The sequence below is a fragment of the Chiloscyllium plagiosum genome, unplaced genomic scaffold (genome assembly GCF_037043375.1).
Source record: "Chiloscyllium plagiosum isolate Xiang-an unplaced genomic scaffold, Cpla_swu_hap1 HiC_scaffold_9, whole genome shotgun sequence".
Classification (NCBI taxonomy): Eukaryota; Metazoa; Chordata; class Chondrichthyes; order Orectolobiformes; family Hemiscylliidae; genus Chiloscyllium; species Chiloscyllium plagiosum.
Window position 1 is genome coordinate 73,759,094 of NW_028270147.1, and position 18,125 is coordinate 73,777,218.

Here is an 18,125-nt window from a genome sequence, read left to right on the forward strand (position 1 = left end):
TTTTCCTTTCTCTTTTTTTCTCTCGTCCTCAGCCCAACCTTTCTTCCTCTCTTTATTTCTCTACTTCTATCATAAATATATACCCCCTTGTCAATCCATATGGTTAACTTCACAATTCTTCAATCTGAGTGGGCCATCAGTTGCTTTCATGGCTAGATGCCCCTGTTCACCCTCAGTGGATTTATCAGCTTGAAATTTCAGCAAATTGGCACAAAAATAATAAAGAGATTAAATGAGCATGGGTACATTTATTTAACAACATATGCTATTCATTGTCCTACTAGTGTAGATTTTAGCTCCTATTTCTGTTGTAGGCCCTTTATCAGAACTCAGCAACCTCTAACTGAAAACATTCTCAACATTCATGGGATTTCCCCAACTCCCGATTGTGACTGTTCCAGTGAAAAACTCATCTACATAATACTTTCTGAAGCATTTAAAATTAATTTCAGTCAGAATATACAAGTAAATGCATTCAAGAAAATCAATTTGGTATAAATTGGATGCTTACCATCACTATTACTGTTATGAGCAGTATGCAGTCCAATTCATTTGAAATCCAGAACTCAAAACTTGTTAGAATCAAAATTGAAACAAAACAAAAACTGCATATCAGAAATGATATTTCAGTACAACCACTGGAACTATTCAAGGAATTTCTGTTCAAAGGCTACTTGGGACACAATCTACACCCTTTTTAAAAAAATTCATTCCTGGGACATGAACATGTATATATATGATGAGTCCAGTTGAGTTTCTGGTCAATGGTAACCCCCAGAATATTGACAGTGGAGAATTCAGTTGACTGTTAATGGGTGGATTGTCCCTCCCTGGCGATGGTCATTGTCTGGTATTTGTACAGCGCAAACATTACATGCCACTTCTCAGTCCAAGCCTGGATATTGTCCAGGCCTTGTTGCATTTGAACTTGGACTGCTTCAATAAATGGAGTTGTAAATGGTGCTGAACATTTTTCACTGATAATTACATATCCTCTTTTCTGACATTATGGAGGGATGATCATTAATGAAGCAGCTGAGAATGGTCGTCTGTAGGAAACTATTGAGGAACTCTTGCAGAGATGTCCTTGAGCAGAGATGACTAATGTCCAACAACTACAACTATCTTTCTGTGTGGCAGGTAGGTCTCTAACCATTGGAAAATTTTCAACAATTACCATTGCCATATAATATCTATTATGTAATTTATATAAAAGTTAATGGCATTCCATTTTAATTCACAGTAGGAATTGAATTCTTGTTCATTTTGATCACTTTCAAACTTCATCACCTCAAAGATAAAATTTCTGTTGATTCTAAAGGGAACATTTAGTAACTTCCTGGACCAAACAACTTAAAGAGGAAAGTAATGCAACATACCAGCAACCGGTCAAAACACCAGATTCACGATTTTCGTTACATGCTAGCCTTTCCTACCTGGTATGCATAAGCACCTGCAGCAGGGTGTCATTTACTGCCACGTTTACCAAATAGATTTTATTATCAAGGGTGTGGAACTGCAGGATATAGGGGAGTATTTTGCATTAGTGTTTACGGTGGAGGACATGGAAGACATAGAACATGGGGAAATAGATGGTGACATCTTGAAAAATGTCCATATTACAGAGGAGGTGGTGCTGGATGTTTTAAAATATGTAAAGGTGATAAATCCCTAGGACCTGAGCAGGTGTAGCCCAGAACTCTGTGGGAAGCTAGGGAACTGATTGCTGGGTCCCTTGCTGAGATATTTGTATCATCGATAAGCACAGATGAGGTGTCGCAAGACTGGAGGTTGGCTAAGGTGCTGCCACTATTTAAGAAAGGTGATAAGGAAAAGCCAGGAAATGAAAGACTAGTGAGCCTAACATCAGTGGTGGGCAAGTTGTTGGAGAGAATCCAGAGGGACAAGATTTACGTGTATTTGGAGAGGTAAGGACTAGTTAGGGGTAGTCAACATGGTTTTGTGCATGGGAAATCACATCTCACAAACTTCTGGTTCATCCAAGATGGAGGATAGGAAAAATTTCTGGCTGTAACAGCTGCTCCTTTTTTGATGTATTTCAGATGTTGGAGGTGACTTCCTCGAATCCCAAGAGCAGCAAATACTGTTTCATATGCTGTTGCATTGTTTTGGAACTTTGGAAAACAAAGTCAAAAAAACAGCAGTTTTAAAAAGGGAGAGGTACAGACAAAGGAAGCACATGGTGAGCTCAATGCAGGAGAGAGAGACAGAGAGAGAGAGAGAGACAGAGAGAGAGAGAGACAGAGAGAGAGAGAGACAGAGAGAGAGAGAGACAGAGAGAGAGAGAGACAGAGAGAGAGAGAGACAGAGAGAGAGAGAGACAGAGAGAGAGAGAGACAGAGAGAGAGAGAGACAGACAGAGAGAGAGACAGACAGAGAGAGAGACAGACAGAGAGAGAGACAGACAGAGAGAGAGACAGACAGAGAGAGAGACAGACAGAGAGAGAGACAGACAGAGAGAGAGACAGACAGAGAGAGAGACAGACAGAGAGAGAGACAGACAGAGAGAGAGACAGACAGAGAGAGAGACAGACAGAGAGAGAGACAGACAGAGAGAGAGACAGACAGAGAGAGAGACAGACAGAGAGAGAGACAGACAGAGAGAGAGACAGACAGAGAGACAGACACTACAGTGAACCTGCACAGTTAGTGCCTTTGCTATTTGAGTTTGCTGGAAATCGGAGTGCGTCTGGGAAAATCAACAAACAGTGAAATTCACAACTGAACTTGGAGGAACTGTTTAGGCGGAGTCACAGCACAGACACAGATAAGTGAATAGTTTAATCTGGAGCAGTGTTTTTGTAGAGGAATAAGATGGTGTTATTTTCTGGGTCTGTAGATTGTGAAGGAGCAGAAATGGCCTTTACGAGTGTGATATGCGCTTCTTGTCAGGTGTGGGAGTTCAAGGAGAGTTTACGGGTTACTGTGGATTATATCTGCAATAAATGCTGTTGGTTGCAAATCCTATCAGATCGAATGGATCGGTTGGACAGACAGTTAGAGGCAATGAGTAATTTGCAAGATGAACGGTATGTGATGGATGGTAGTTATAGGAAGGGGGAAAAGTCACAGATACAGTCACAGAGATGGGTTAACTCCAGGAAAGGTAAGAGAGCTCGGCAGTTAGTGCAGGAGTCTTCTGTGGCTATCCCCATTTCAAACAAGTATGCTGTTTTGGAAAATGTAGTGAGTGTTGGATTCTCAGGGGAACATAGCATGAACAGCCAAGTTTCTGGAATTGAGACCGGCTCTAATGCAATGAGGGGTATGTCAGGTTCCAAGAGATCAACTGTGTTAGAGGTACAGACAGGCGTTTCTGTGGCCAGCAGTGAAAAATCAGAATGTTGCTTCTCTGGTGCCAGGATCAAGGATGACTCAGAGGGTACAGAATGTTCTCAAAGGGGAGAGGAGGAAGCAAGAAGTCATTGTACACATTGGAACCAATGACACAGGAAGGGAAAGAAAAAGAGATTCTGAAGGGAGATTACAGAGAGTTAGGCAGGAATTTAAAAAGATCCTCGACAGTAGTAATATCGGGATTACTCCCAGTGCTACGGGATAGTGAGGGCAGGAATAGGAGGATAGAGCAGAATGCATGGCTGAGGAGCTGGTGTATGGCAGAAGTATTCACATTTTTGGATCACAGAAATCTCTTTTGGGGTAGAAGTGTGCAACAAGGACGAGTTGCACCTAAATTGGAAGAGGACTAATATACTGGCAGGGAGATTTGCTAGAGCTGCTCAGGAGGATTTAAATTAGTAATGTGGGGAGGGTGGGGTGGGACCCAGGGAGATAGTGAGGAAAGAGATCAACCTGAGACTGGTACAGTTGAGAGCAGGAGCAAGTCAAACAGTCAGGGCAACAGGGATAAAGGAGGACGAATAAATTAAACAACATTTATTTCAATACAAGAGGCCTAACAGGGAAGGCAGATGAACTCAGGGCATGGTTATTAACATGGGACTGGGATATCATAGCAATTACAGAAACATGGCTCAGGGATGGGCAGGACTGGCAACTTAATGTTCCAGGATACAAATGCTACAGGAAGGATAGAAAGGGAGGCAAGAGAGAAGGGGATTGGTATTTTTGATATTGGATAGCATTACAGCTGTACTGAGGGAGGATATTCCTGGAAACACATCCAGGAGTGTTATTTGGGTGGAACTGAGAAATAGGAAAGGGATGATCACCTTATTGGGATCTCAGCTATCTGTAAGAATAATAGGGTAGTTATGGTAGGGGATTTTAACTTTCCAAGCATCGACTAGGACTGCCATAGGGTTAAGGGTTTAGATGGAGAGGAATTTAAGTGTATACAAGACAATTTTCTGATTCAGTATGTGGATGTACCTACTAGAGAAGGTGCAAAACTTGACATTCTTGGGAAATAAGGCAGGGCAGGTGACTGAAGTGTCAGTGGGAGAGCACTTTGGGGCCAACGACCATAATTCCATTAGATTTAAAATAGTGATCTAAAAGTTGAAGTTCTAAATTGGAGAAAGGCCGATTTTGACAGTATTAGGCAAGAACTTTCAAAAGCTGATTGGGGGCAAATGTTTGCAGGTAAAAGGGACGGCTGAAAAATGAGAAGTCTTCAGAAATGAGATAACGAGAATCCAGAGAAAGTATATTCCTGTTAGGGTGAAAGGAAACGCTGGTAGGTATAGGGAATGCTGGATGACTAAAGAAATTGAGGGTTTGGTTAAGAAAAAGAAGGAAACATATGTCAGGTATAGACAGGATATTCGAGTGATTCCTTAGAAGAGTATAAAGAAAGTAGGAGCATACTTAAGAGGGAAATCAGGAGGGTAAAAAGGGGACATGAGATAGCTTTGGCAAATACAATTAAGGAGAATCTAAAGGGCTTTTACAAATACATTAAGGACAAAAAGGTAACTGGGGAGAGATTAGGGACCCGAGCTGAAAGTGTGTTGCTGGAAAAGCGCAGCATCCAAGGAGCAGGAGAATCTATGTTTCGGGCATGAGCCCTTCTTCAGGATGACTCCAGTACCTGCAGTCCTCACTTTCTCCTAGAGAATAGGGATCCTCAAAGATCAGCAAGGTGGCCTTTATGTGGAGCTACAGAAAATGGGGGAGATACTAAATGAGTATTTTGCATCAGTATTTACTGTGGAAAAGGATATGGAAGATATAGACTGAAGGGAAATAGACGGTGACATCTTGCAAAATGTCCATATTACAGAGGAGGTAGTGCTGGATGTCTTGAAATGCATAAAGGTGGATAAATCCCCAGGACCTGATCAGGTGTACCCTAGAACTCTGTGCAAAGCCAGAGAAGTGATTGCTGGGCCTCTTGCTGAGATATTTGTATCAGCGATAGTCACAGGTGAGGTGCTGTCGACTGGAGGTTGGCTAACGGGGTGCAAAGGACTGATTAGAGATAGTCACCATGGCTTTGTGCGTGGGAAATCATGTGTCACAAACTTGATTGAGTTTTTTTGAAGAAGCAACAAAGAGGATTGATGAAGGCAGAGCGGTAGATGTGATCTATATGGACTTCAGTAAGGCGTTCAAAAAGGTTCCCCATGGGAGACTGGTGAGCAAGGTTAGATCTCACGGAATACAGGGAGAACTAGCCATTTGGATACATAACTGGCTGAAAGGTAGAAGATGGAGGGTGGTGGTGGAGGGTTGTTTTTCAGACTGGAGGCCTGTGACCGGTGGAGTGCCACAAGGATCGGTGCTGGGTCCACCATGTTTTGTCATTTATACAAATGATTTGGATGTGAGCATAAGAGGTATCGTTAGTAAGTTTGCAGATGACACCAAAATTGGAGGTGTCGTGGACAGTGAAGTAGGTTACCACAGATTACAAGAGGATCTTGATCAGATGGGCCAATTGGCTGAGAAGTGGCAGATGGAGTTTAATTCAGATAAATGCGAGGTGCTGCATTTTGGGACCTTAATGGTAACGTCCCAGGGAGTGTTGCTGAACAAAGAGATCTTGGGAGTGCAGGTTCATACTTCTTGAAAGTGGAGTCACAGGTAGATAGGATACTGAAGGCGGCATTTGGTATGCTTTCTTTTATCAGTCAGAGTATTGAGTACAAGTCATGTTGTGGCTGTACAGGACATTGGTTAGACCACTGTTGAATATTGCATGCAATTCTGGTGCCCTTCCTATTGGAAAGACTTTGTGAAACTTGAAAGGGTTCAGAAAATCTGGATTTGGATGGGTATATGAATAGAAAGGGTTTGGAGGGATATGGGCCAGGTGCTGACAGGTGGGACTAGATTGGGTTGGGATATCTGGTCAGCATGAACGGGTTGGAGCGAAGGGTCTGTTTCCGTGCTGTACATTTCTATGACTCTTTGAAGAAGTAACAAAGAGGATTGATAAGGACAGAGTGATGGACGTGATCCATATGGACTTCAGTAAGGTGTTTGAAAAGTTTCATCATGGTAGATTGGTTAGCAAGGTTAGATCACGTGGAATACAGGGAGAACTAGCCATTTGGATACAGAACTGGCTCGACGGTAAAAGACAGACAGTAGTGGTGGAGGGTTGCTTTTCAGACTGGAGGCCTGTGATAGGTGGTGTGCCACAGGATCGGTGCTGGGTCCACTGCTTTTCATCATTTATATAAATGGTTTGGATGTGAACATAGGAGGTATAGTAAGTTTGCAGATAACAGCAAAATTGGAGGTGTATTTACCAGCAAAGGTTACCTCAGAGCCAGAAATGGAGCTCTAGTGCACAGAAAAGGTTACCTCGGAGTACAGCGAGATCTTGATCAGTAGGGCCAATGGGTGGCAGATGGAGTTTAATTTAGATAAATGCTAGGTGCTGCATTTGGTAAGGCAAATCAGGGCAGGACTTATACACTTAATGGTAAGGTCCTAGGGAGTGTTGTTGAACAAAGAGACCTTGGAGTGCAGGTTCATTGCGCCTTGAAAGTGGAGTCATACGTAGATAGGATAGTGAAGTCTGCATTTGGTAGCTTTCCTTTATTGGTCAGAGCACTGAGTATAGGAGTTGGGGGTCATGTTGTGGGCGTACAAGACATTGGTTAGGCCACTGTTGGAATATTGCATGCAATTCTGGTCTACTACCTATCGAACGATGTTGTGAAACTTGAAAGGATTCAGAAAAGATTTACAAGAATGTTGCCAGGGTTGGAGGATTTGAGCTATAGGGAGAGGTTGAACAGGCTAGGGCTGTTTTCTCTGGACGTCGGAGGCGGAGGGGTGACCTTATAGAGGTTTATAAAATCATGAGGGGCATTGAGAGGGTAAATAGACAAGGTATTTTCCACGGGGTGGGGAGTTCAGAACTAGAGGGCATATGTTTATGGTGAGAGGGGAAAGATTTAAAAAGGATCCAAGGGGCAACCTTTCCACAGAGAGGGTGGCGCGTGTATGGAATAAGCTGCCAGAAATAGTTATGGAGGCTGGTACAGTTACAACATTTAGAAGACATCTGGATGGGCATATGAATAGGAAGGATTTAAAGGGGTATGGGCCAAGTGCTGGTAAATGAGACTAGATTAATTTAGGATATCTGGTTAGCATGGACGAGTTGGACCGAAGGGTCTGTTTCTGTGCTGTACAGCTTTATAGCCAAACCAGATCCTTGATGAAATGGTGAAGACATCATGCAAGCTTGAGTGCTGATGGCATCATATTAATAATTTGACTGTGGTCTGTTTCTGAATTATTGATTTGTAATTGAGTATTTTAAGCAGTTACCATATTTAACAAAATAGCAGCGATTGCATTGATAATGTGTATAGGGTATGAGCAGGTCGGGAAAAGAGTTAAGTTTTGAGTTTCGTGAAACAAGAGGTTCAGCTGAGCATGACTCAAATTAGATAAGACAGCATCCAGGGAACAGGAGAATCGACGTTTCGGGCATAAGCCCTTCCTCAGGAATGAGGAATGTTTGTCCAGCAGGCTAAGATAAAAAGTAGGGAGGAGGGACTTGGGGGAGGGGCGTCGGAAATGTGATAGGTGGAAAGAGGTCAAGGTGAGGGTGATAGGTCAGACTGGGGTGGGGGCGGAGAGGTCGGGAAGAAGATTGCAGGTTAGGAAGGCGGTGCTGAATTCGATGGATTAGACTGAGACAAGGTGGGGGGAGGAGAAATGAGGAAACTGGTGAAATCCGAGTTCATCCCTTGTGGTTGGAGGGTTCCTAGGCGGAAGATGAGGCGCTCTTCCTCCAACCGTCGTTTTGTTGTGGTCTGACCGACTCCCACAGCTACCTGGACTACACCTCCTCCCATCCTGCCCCCTGTAAAAACTCCATCCCATTCTCCCAATTCCTTCGACTCCGCCGCATCTGCTCCCAGGAGGACCAGTTCCAAAAACGCATAACCCAGATGGCCTCCTTCTTCAAGGACCGCAATTTCCCCCCCAACGTGGTCGACGATGCCCTCCACCGCATCTCTTCCACTTCCCGCTCCCCCGCCCTTGAGACCCGCCCCTTCAACCGCCACCAGGACAGAACCCCACTGGTCCTCACCTACCACCCCACCAATCTCCATGTTCAGCGCATCATCCGCCGTCATTTCCGCCACCTCCAAACGGACCCCACCACCAAGGATATATTTCCCTCCCCTCCCCTATCAGTATTCCGTAAAGACCACTCCCTCCGTGACTCCCTCATCAGGTCCACACCCTCCACCAACCCAACCTCCACTCCCGGCACCTTCCCCTGCAACCGCAGGAGGTGCAAGACTTGCACCCACACCTCCCCTCTCACCTCCCTCCAAGGCCCCAAAGGAAACTTCCATATCCGCCACAGATTCACCTGCACCTCCACACACATCATCTATTGCATCCTCTGCACCCGATGTGGCCTCCTCTATATTGGGGAGACAGGCCGGCTACTTGCGGAGCGTTTCAGAGAACACCTCTGGGACACCCGGACCAACCAACCCAACCACCCTGTGGCTCAACATTTCAATTCCCCCTCCCACTCCACCAAGGATATGCAGGTCTTTGGACTCCTCCATCGCCAGACCACAACAAAACGACGGTTGGAGGAAGAGCACCTCATCTTCCGCCTAGGAACCCTCCAACCACAAGGGATGAACTCGGATTTCACCAGTTTCCTCATTTCCCCTCCCCCCACCTTGTCTCAGTCTAATCCATCGAATTCAGCACCGCCTTCCTAACCTGCAATCTTCTTCCCGACCTCTCCGCCTCCACCCCAGTCTGACCTATCACCCTCACCTTGACCTCTTTCCACCTATCACATTTCCGACGCCCCTCCCCCAAGTCCCTCCTCCCTACCTTTTATCTTAGCGTGCTGGACAAACATTCCTCATTCCTGAAGAAGGGCTTATGCCCGAAACATCGATTCTCCTGTTCCCTGGATGCTGCCTGACCTGCTGCGCTTTTCCAGCAACACATTTTCAGCTCTGATCTCCAGCATCTGCAGACCTCACTTTCTCCTCAGATTAGATAAGAACTTACAGTTAACAATGATGTATTGGAGGCAAGGGTAATGGGTTAACAAGGTGGAAAAGTATTCATTATGTGGAGCCATTTAACAATATTGGAAGCATTCATTATGTAACGTCAATTAACAAAAGGGAAAAGTATTCATTATGTGAAGCCAGTTAACAAGGTTAAGGACAATTAATCTTCACTGTTGACACTCACTGATTGAAATGTCACCCAATCAATATGTATGTCACCTTATATGGATACTCCTCCCTGTAAAAAAACTGCTGCTCCAGAGAAGACTGAGAACTTACATCCCTCTGCACATAGGCAATCGATCTCCCTCCCTCCCAGGCCCGGAATAAAGATGAAGGAGGTAAAACTATACTGTCTCTCTGAGCATTTTGCTTTGACTGAGGTGGGAAACAAAACATCATCTTGATTTACAGCACAGGTGTATCATTAAAAGCCTGCACTAGCACAAGTTCCGCTAACTGCTGGAATTCAGGTATGCTAGCAATCCTGTGTGCGAGACCACACAGCTCTCACTTTGTCATATCACACTCGCAGAATTTTGCATCCACAACTTACTAAATGCAAACCACCATTCAAGATTTAAAAAAAAACCTAGGGACTCTGGAATCCAAGTTAGACAGCCAGGAGTCTAGAAGAACACAACAAGCCAGGCAACATCAGGAGGTGGAGATGTCAACATTTCAAGTGTAACCCTTCTTCAGGACGGGGGTGGGGGGTGTAAGGGGAGCTGTAGGTAATGGGGATGAGATAATGAGGAAGGGATAGGTGACCTCCCTCCCCCCTCCAAAGTCATGAAGAAGGGTTACACCTGAAACGTTGACTTCGCCACCTCCTGATGCTGCCTGTCTAAACGCAAACCTTCAGCACTCAGGCGCCTGGCGGAAATTGTGGACTGCGGTTATTTTCACAGCCGCTGACAAAGATGTGCAGGAGTCACCGCACGGCTCTAAATAATTCAGAGGGGCCCTGAACCCCTGCCTCCTGGGCTCCAAGGGAGGGTCACTACCACAGCGCCACAAGATCCTCCCACCGCCCTGTCTATTTCCAGTCGCCGTTCCTTCTTGCTGAGCTACAGACTCAAGCACATTATTCTAACAAGTGTTCATTGAACACACACGGAAGGTTACTGAATACCGACGCCATAAACCTCCGGGCCTTGTACTGTACCTTCCCTCGGCTCCTGGCTCCACCCCCACCTCTGACCACGAGCGACCAGCTCGAGCCGCGGAAACCGTTGCCGACGACGTCATTTCCGGCAGCCTGTGCATGCTGGGAGTTGTAGTCCTTGTCGTTGTCTCCTTCCCCCTCAATCCACTCAGCAAAGACCAGGCCGAACCTGCAGAGGGTGGAGATCTGAAAGATAACCAGAAGTTGGAGAGAGTCAGGGGGCGGAGGTGGGTGCAGTGGCCGTCACTAAGAAGAAAAGGCTGGGGAAGCTGAGAGAGCCCTGAAGGAGCGAGCAGAGGACATTGCAGAGGCATTGGTGGCGATCTTTCCCGAATCAGTGGAGTTAGGCAGGGTACCAGAGGAATGAAAAATGGCTAATGTTTGAACCAGGAGGGTCAGGTACAAACCAGATAAGCTACACAGCACCCTATCATCTCCTCATAAGTAGTCATTTTGTTCACCCCACAACCCCTAAATGGCCCTTATTTAAAGGAGGGACAGAGGCAGAAGACTATTCACGTTACACCAGGTTATAGTCCAACAGGTTTAATTGGAAGCAATTAAACCTGTTGGACTATAACCTGGTGTTGTGTGATTTTTAACTTTGTACAGCCCAGTCCAACACCGGCATCTCCAAATCATGACTATTCACGTTGTACGTTATCAATCTCAGCAAAGGAACTGAGGGCATTGTTACTAAATTTTCAGATGACACAAAGAGAGCAAACTGCAGAAGATCTTGGACAGGCTAGGAGAATGAGCAAAGAAGTGAATACAGTGTGGAAAAGTGAGATATTTGCACACTCATGAGAATGTGAGAAACAAAAGCTCACTCACTTTAATAATTTCAGTCCGAGACAAATATCTGAATAACAGCTTCTTTTTTATTTATACACCTATAGGTGGATGCCTTGTCTAATTACCAGGTATGGTAATTACAGAATGCACACTATATCCAACAAACTCTCGAAATTTATACAGTTTGAATCCCCATATTTTTCCTTATTCCATTGTTTGTTCCCTGCTTCGCTTACGTCACTCATTTCCTTAAGACTGATCCCACAACTTCTGTTTATCCTGTTTTGTCCGTGACAAACTCTTATCTCTGACTCCCATAAGGGTGTTTGACGTCAGTCTATTATAGATTATTGATTAGGCATATCTTTTCTTCTATCAGCATCTATTTCCATCCAGAGGCCACTTTGACCTCTTTAATTAGGGTTTGTTCCTGTGTCTCTGTACAAGCGAGGAGAACAGATGTTTTCCTGTTTGCCCATATATCCACCATTGTTCTGTATTCATGTCTCATGCTCACATATCCTTTCTTTTTGCTGAATATGTATTTTCTCATTCCTATTCTGTATCAGAATTTATACTTGCAGAAATAACATTAATTCATTTATATCCCACAATTTCCCCTTTTTCTTTTCATTACTATCTGTTATCTTCTGCATTTTTGTCTCTTTTTTTTAAACATTGTTCCCAAAATTCGCAAGCATCATTTCAGAGATTTCATCCATCTTAGTCTCACTCATTTCCTTATTATTTAGTTGATAAAGTTCCTCTGTCTGATTCCCCTCAGGGGCATTCGTTTCATCAAGGCTGTTTCAATCAGCCTCTGGGTGAGCCCTCGTATACAGGGTACGATACAACAGCCAATGGCCACCAATACCCCGACTACTACTATCAGGGAAGTAAGGATAGAAACCACCACCCCCTTCCATTTTCCAAACCAGGATTCAAGCCACCCTGTGAGAGATGTGTCTACTCCTGAATTCTCAGCCAGTTCCTCTGCTAAGGTAGTCAATCCCCGTACGGCCCGAGTAATTGAACCATCAGGCGCAGTGTTATTAGGAATAAAGGTACAACAGCTTCCTCCTAACATCACACATACACCCCCTTTCTCTGCTAAAATCATATCAAGGGCTATTCTATTTTCCCATGCCATCCTACTCGTCGCATCAAGCTGTTCTGATATTCCTTTAACCGCCTCTCTTGTATAATTTATAAATCGCTGTTGATTATAGAAAATGTAATTTATCCAATCTACATTTTTATTAATTGTTACCCACCAAAAGAGAGCTGACTCAAAGCCTGCTGCAATCTCGTTACGAGCCTTGAATTCAGGTACTCCCCTAGGGACTCCTACCGAATCAAGATAAATCCTGTCATCAAAAGAATTATCTAACAGTAATCTCTTACCCCTTCCCTTTTTCCCTACTATCTTTTCCTTCTCAAATGCCAGGGTAAATGGAATTGCCAATTGTACAATTGCGCATATCCCTTTCCAATCCGGAGGTAGTGTGGGTCTCAATATTTTTCCTCCACAGTACCACCACAGATCCGCTCGGGGAACCTTTAATGCCGAGTAGTTTCCTCCCTTCTCCGTTTCGGTAACATTCTTAATCTCTGTACACAATTTCAGCTCCCCCAAATCTCTCGACCGGCTTGTACCTCGCCTGTGCACACATGACGTGTGATTTCCAACTGCGGCGGAAAATGTGGGGGGACCTTTTGCATCTTTCTCCTCCAAGGGAGGGAACATCAGAGATAGGGAGGTACAATTCCTATCATTCCATGCAGTCTCATCCTGATACAGGGCTATCATACATTTCATGCCCTTCCTGTCTCGCTTCCACCCAAGCGGAAAGGGAACCACCTGGGCCACTGACCTACCGGAGGCACATGCATAGCAATTGCTTTTGTTCAGACTTTTTACAGTATACTTTACCCATTCAACCCAGGCATTTGCATCCCCGTACCCAGTCTCTATCTCTATGGTCTGTTTCAAATCCTTTACCTCTATAATTTTTACTACTGTAGGATCATTGGGAGGGGTGAAAGGTTGTATCTCATTACCCAGTAATTCTACCCATTTTTCCCTGTCCTATGCTAATTCGAAAACAACAGCCCACAAACTCCTTCCTATTTGCTTTCATTTCAATCCCAAATGTTTCATTTAATTGTACCTCATAAGTGCCACCTCCCAAAACCGCTCCGTGCCATGTGGTTTTTCTTATCGTTAAATATATGGGGTTACACTTTTTATCGGGACAATCGGTGCTGGTCGAAAGGGGGCCCGGTGTATTGTGACAAGACCATTATACCAGGTACCATCCCCAAGGCCATCCCCATAGGACTTAAGATGTATCTCTGAGTTGCGGTATTGTCTCTGATTAGCTACATTCCCACAATTTACTAAGCTACATATATCAGTGTCTATTACTTGTGGATTATCAGACTCAGGAACCATTAATAATACATATGAAAATGATATGTGACAAAATCCTAATACCAAGAGGGCTAGCATCATAACTCTAAGCATTCCCAGTATTCTGATCATTATGCTAGAACACAAAAAAGGCTTAATATACAATCTTACAGAAATAATCCCGCGCTCGCGTCGCCACTGTGTAGTCAATTACTCAAAGTCTCTTTAGTCTGAGTTTCAGCGGGTCTTGCGTTGATTCGGCTGTCCAGACTTCTTCCTCAACTGGAGGGTCCACTGGCCCTTTGATCCGAGTATAATGAGTCCAGCCTTTTTCCGCCGTCCTTATTGCCGTTTCGGTAGTCAAAAGAGCCTGGTACGGCCCTTCCCAGTCTGGCTGCAGCTTAGTCTCTGTCCATGATTTTATTAAGACCCAATCTCCTGGCCGGATGGGATGAACAGCAAATTCAAGGGGCGGAGTCTGTGCCAATAGACCCTGTTTTCTGAGGAAAGATAAAGAGGAGGACAAGCCCAGTATATACTTCTTTAAAAACAAATCTTTAGTTTCGGGAATTGGCAATTCTCCCTGTGTTCCCAGATAAGGTAATTCAAATAAGATTTCATAGGGGGATAGTCCCAAATCTTTCCTCCGCCAAGGGACAAGCCCAAAAGGCATCCTTTAAATCTATCACACTAAACCATTTGTGATCATGAGGGATCTTACTTAATAACATATAGGGGTTTGGCACTACTGGGTGCCTGACCTGCACTATCCGATTTAATGTTCTCAAATCTGGCACCAATCGATAAGTTCCATCAGATTTCCGTACTGGTAGAATTGGGGTATTATAAGGAGACATACATGGTTCCAACAGTCCATCTCTAATCAGTCCCTCAATTACTGGCTGCAGTCCCCGTTTACCTTCTATGGAAATAGGATATTGTCGTTCACAGACAACGTCCCCTTTCCGTTTTAAATTTATTAAAAGGGGAGGGATCTGTAGTTTTCCACGATTCCCTACTCTAGCCCATACTATAGGGTCTATCTCTCTCTCTGCATCCTCTGTCAATATTGCCAGTTGTACAACTAATTCTTTTTCCTGAATTCCAATCTCCAGTCCTAAAAGGATAATTAGGTCTCTCCCCAGTAAGTTACTTCCTATATCAGGGATATACAGCAGTTCCCCTGTGATCCTATCCTTAGAACCTTCTATCATCATAGGTTCAAATACTGGAACAGTAAATCCTTCCCCTTTCACCCCCGAAACAATAATTGACCGTGTAAACATTTCTACTTTCTTTGGTTTAAAATTCAACGATGACCGTGCTGCCCCGTATCTACTAGGGAGATTACCTCCTCCCTACACGGTCCCACCTTCAAGTTTATCAAGGGTTCCTGGTGGGCCCCCGAGGGCAGGAACCCCTGACACCCCTATTCTTCATCATAATTCATAAGCGGAATTGCCTTTTCTTCCCTTTGTAGATCAGGACACTCCCGCTTAAAATGCCCTATCTTTCCACAATAATAGCATCCTGCCTGTAGCGACTTCCATCTCTGCCCCTGTCGCTCAAACCCTCTATCAAATGTTCCCCCTTGTCCTCTCCCTCTCCCTCTCCCTCTCTGTCCTACATGCTGCCTCCTGCCACTCCGGTTGCTCACTATTGGTTCCATTCTCCTCTTAATTACCTCATCAACCGTAGCTACCATCATTTTCGCCTTCTGTTTTTGTCTCTCATCCTCCCTCTTTACAAACACTTTCTGTGCCTCTCTCAACAATTCATCTAATGATTTTTCGCTCCATCCTTCTATCTTCTGTATCTTTCTCTGTATGTCTGGCCATGCTTTTGTCACAAAATGTACTTTCAAAAGACCCTGTGCCACTGGGTCCTCAGGGTTCATTCCAGAGTATTTCCGCATTGAGTCCCTTAATCTTTGCAAGAAAGCTGAGGGAGTCTCATCTTTCTCCTGTCTAATTTCAAAGGCTTTAATCAAATTCTGTGACTTCGGAACTGCCTCCCTTATTCCTTTTAGAATCAGGTCTTTCAATTCCCTCATTTCTTCTCTATGCTCTGGGTTTTGGTTTTCCCACTGGGGGTTTCTGAGGGGAAACTTCATCTCTCCCTGTCCAGCATCCCCATCTCCAATCGGGTGTTCCCTGTCCCATATTTTAATGGCAGTTCCTCGTACAAGTCCCCTTTCCTCCCCAGTAAATAATATATTCAAAATAGACATTAATTCAGCCCATGTATACAGACTGGGCCCCAAAAATTGAACAATTTGTTCAGACAACCCCACCGGATCCTCAACCAGGACCTCCATTTCCTTTTTAAATGTTCTGACCTCCCCACTGGTGAGGGGGGCACTTACAAACCCAATCTCTTTGTCCCCTATGGGCACCTCCCAAAGGGGATAAGTCGTTACGTTTTTCCCCTTTTTCTTTTTTTTAAAGAAATATTGCAATATTTCTAGCTCCCCATAACTTCAAACACCAATTCATCAATTACTGCTTGACTAACCTTCAAAGCCTGTTCCTAACTTATAAATATATTTATATATATTTACGTTCATTTCTTCAGTATTTAATAGTTAAAATGCAAAATGCATACAGTTCCCAATTTTGCAATTCACTGTAATTACCCAGTTTTAGTCCTTTAATTTAGATCCAGAATTAGTTTTCTTAAATAGTCCTGACCAATCATTGCTCAATTACAATACTATAGGTCGTAAAATAATCAGAACTTGCCTTAAAAGAATTTGTCTACTCAAGTTTTTTAAAAAAAAAACTTCTAATGCATGAACAATGGCTGAATCCAAGGTCACAGATATTAACCATAGAATTTTGCTTTTACTACAATCTAATGTTGAACTGAAACTTCAACTGTCCTCCATAAATCGCTTTTATGTAAAGATAAGAGATTAGTTAGAAACTGATAGTAAGGCAGTCATGATCTGTAAAAAGAACAGGAGTTATCATTCCTTTTTTTTTTCATAATCACAATAGAATCCTTAACCTTAAAAGAAATCATGTTAAGTTTCCATAACAAAATCAGATTCAAAACAGTCCTGGAACTCAAGCTCCAGGGAATAAAACACAAACATTCAATCACCAACAAACAAATGTTCACTCAAACCAAATCACAAAGGGTTAAACTTCCTACCAGCTGTACAGCTCTTTACATTCTCTCTCTCACACTCTCTTTCGCACATTGACATATAAACTCAGATATTCACAAACCCAGTCTTCGTCCGATCTGTACTTTGGCCAGAAGACAGCGGGACGAAGAATGGAGTCCTTAGTCCATACAAAGCAACAATATTTAATCATCTTTCTCCCTTGCACAAGTATTATTTTGCCAATTTCCACAACATCCTGCCCAAAGGACTTTCCGGAGGAATGTTGTAAGGGACCCCGCCTCCATTTCCATTGCCTTTTCCTTACTTTGTTTCCCCGGAGGCTTTTTCCTAACCCAAAGCGCAAGCCATATTGAGTTCCTTCGTTAGTCCCTTATTAACTACTAAAACTCAATCCCGGCCACCAAGGCAATACTTAAAAGTCAATTTTCTTACCTTGGTCTGTGCACAGAGTTGCCTGGCCCCTTTTGTCACCGTATTTTCTATCGAGCTCCTATCACTGTCTGATTCAGATGTCTCTCTTATAGGATTCACATCAGTCACCCAAGGGAGCAGACCAAACCGGGACACGAGACCGCTCCTCAATGGGGAACGGGACGCGTCTTCCCAGTGTCCAAGGCCAGCCACTCCCCCCGGTGATGGAAGAAAATCCCGGACGAGCCCCCAATTGTGAGAAACAAAAGCTCACTCACTTTAATAATTTCAGTCCGAGACAAATATCTGAATAACAGCTTCTTTTTTATTTATACACCTATAGGTGGATGCCTTGTCTAATTACCAGGTATGGTAATTACAGAATGCACACTATATCCAACAAACTCTCGAAATTTATACAGTTTGAATCCCCATATTTTTCCTTATTCCATTGTTTGTTCCCTGCTTCGCTTACGTCACTCATTTCCTTAAGACTGATCCCACAACTTCTGTTTATCCTGTTTTGTCCGTGACAAACTCTTATCTCTGACTCCCATAAGGGTGTTTGACGTCAGTCTATTATAGATTATTGATTAGGCATATCTTTTCTTCTATCAGCATCTATTTCCATCCAGAGGCCACTTTGACCTCTTTAATTAGGGTTTGTTCCTGTGTCTCTGTACAAGCGAGGAGAACAGATGTTTTCCTGTTTGCCCATATATCCACCATTGTTCT

At 43.8% G+C, this 18,125-nt stretch overlaps 1 protein-coding gene and 1 long non-coding RNA gene across 4 annotated transcripts in view; both read right to left on the reverse strand.

Annotated features, from left to right (window-relative positions):
- clcc1 (chloride channel CLIC-like 1) overlaps positions 1 to 10,687 on the reverse strand; it is a 54,277-nt gene extending 43,590 nt beyond the window's left edge. The window contains exon 1 of one of the 3 annotated variants that reach the window (XM_087990804.1): positions 10,636 to 10,687. The gene's annotated coding sequence lies outside the window, so the exon portion shown is untranslated. Of the gene's footprint in view, positions 1 to 511; positions 578 to 10,635 lie in introns of those variants that run through there. The other 2 variants (XM_043699729.2, XM_043699727.2) reach the window with 2 other exon arrangements.
- An 812-nt stretch (positions 10,688 to 11,499) lies between these two features.
- Positions 11,500 to 18,119, reverse strand: LOC148149164 (uncharacterized). The gene is made up of 2 exons (XR_015758176.1): positions 16,185 to 18,119; positions 11,500 to 16,043 (listed from the first exon to the last, which is right to left on the reverse strand). It is a non-coding gene; the product is annotated as an uncharacterized LOC148149164 (long non-coding RNA).
- Positions 18,120 to 18,125: the final 6 nt, after the last annotated feature.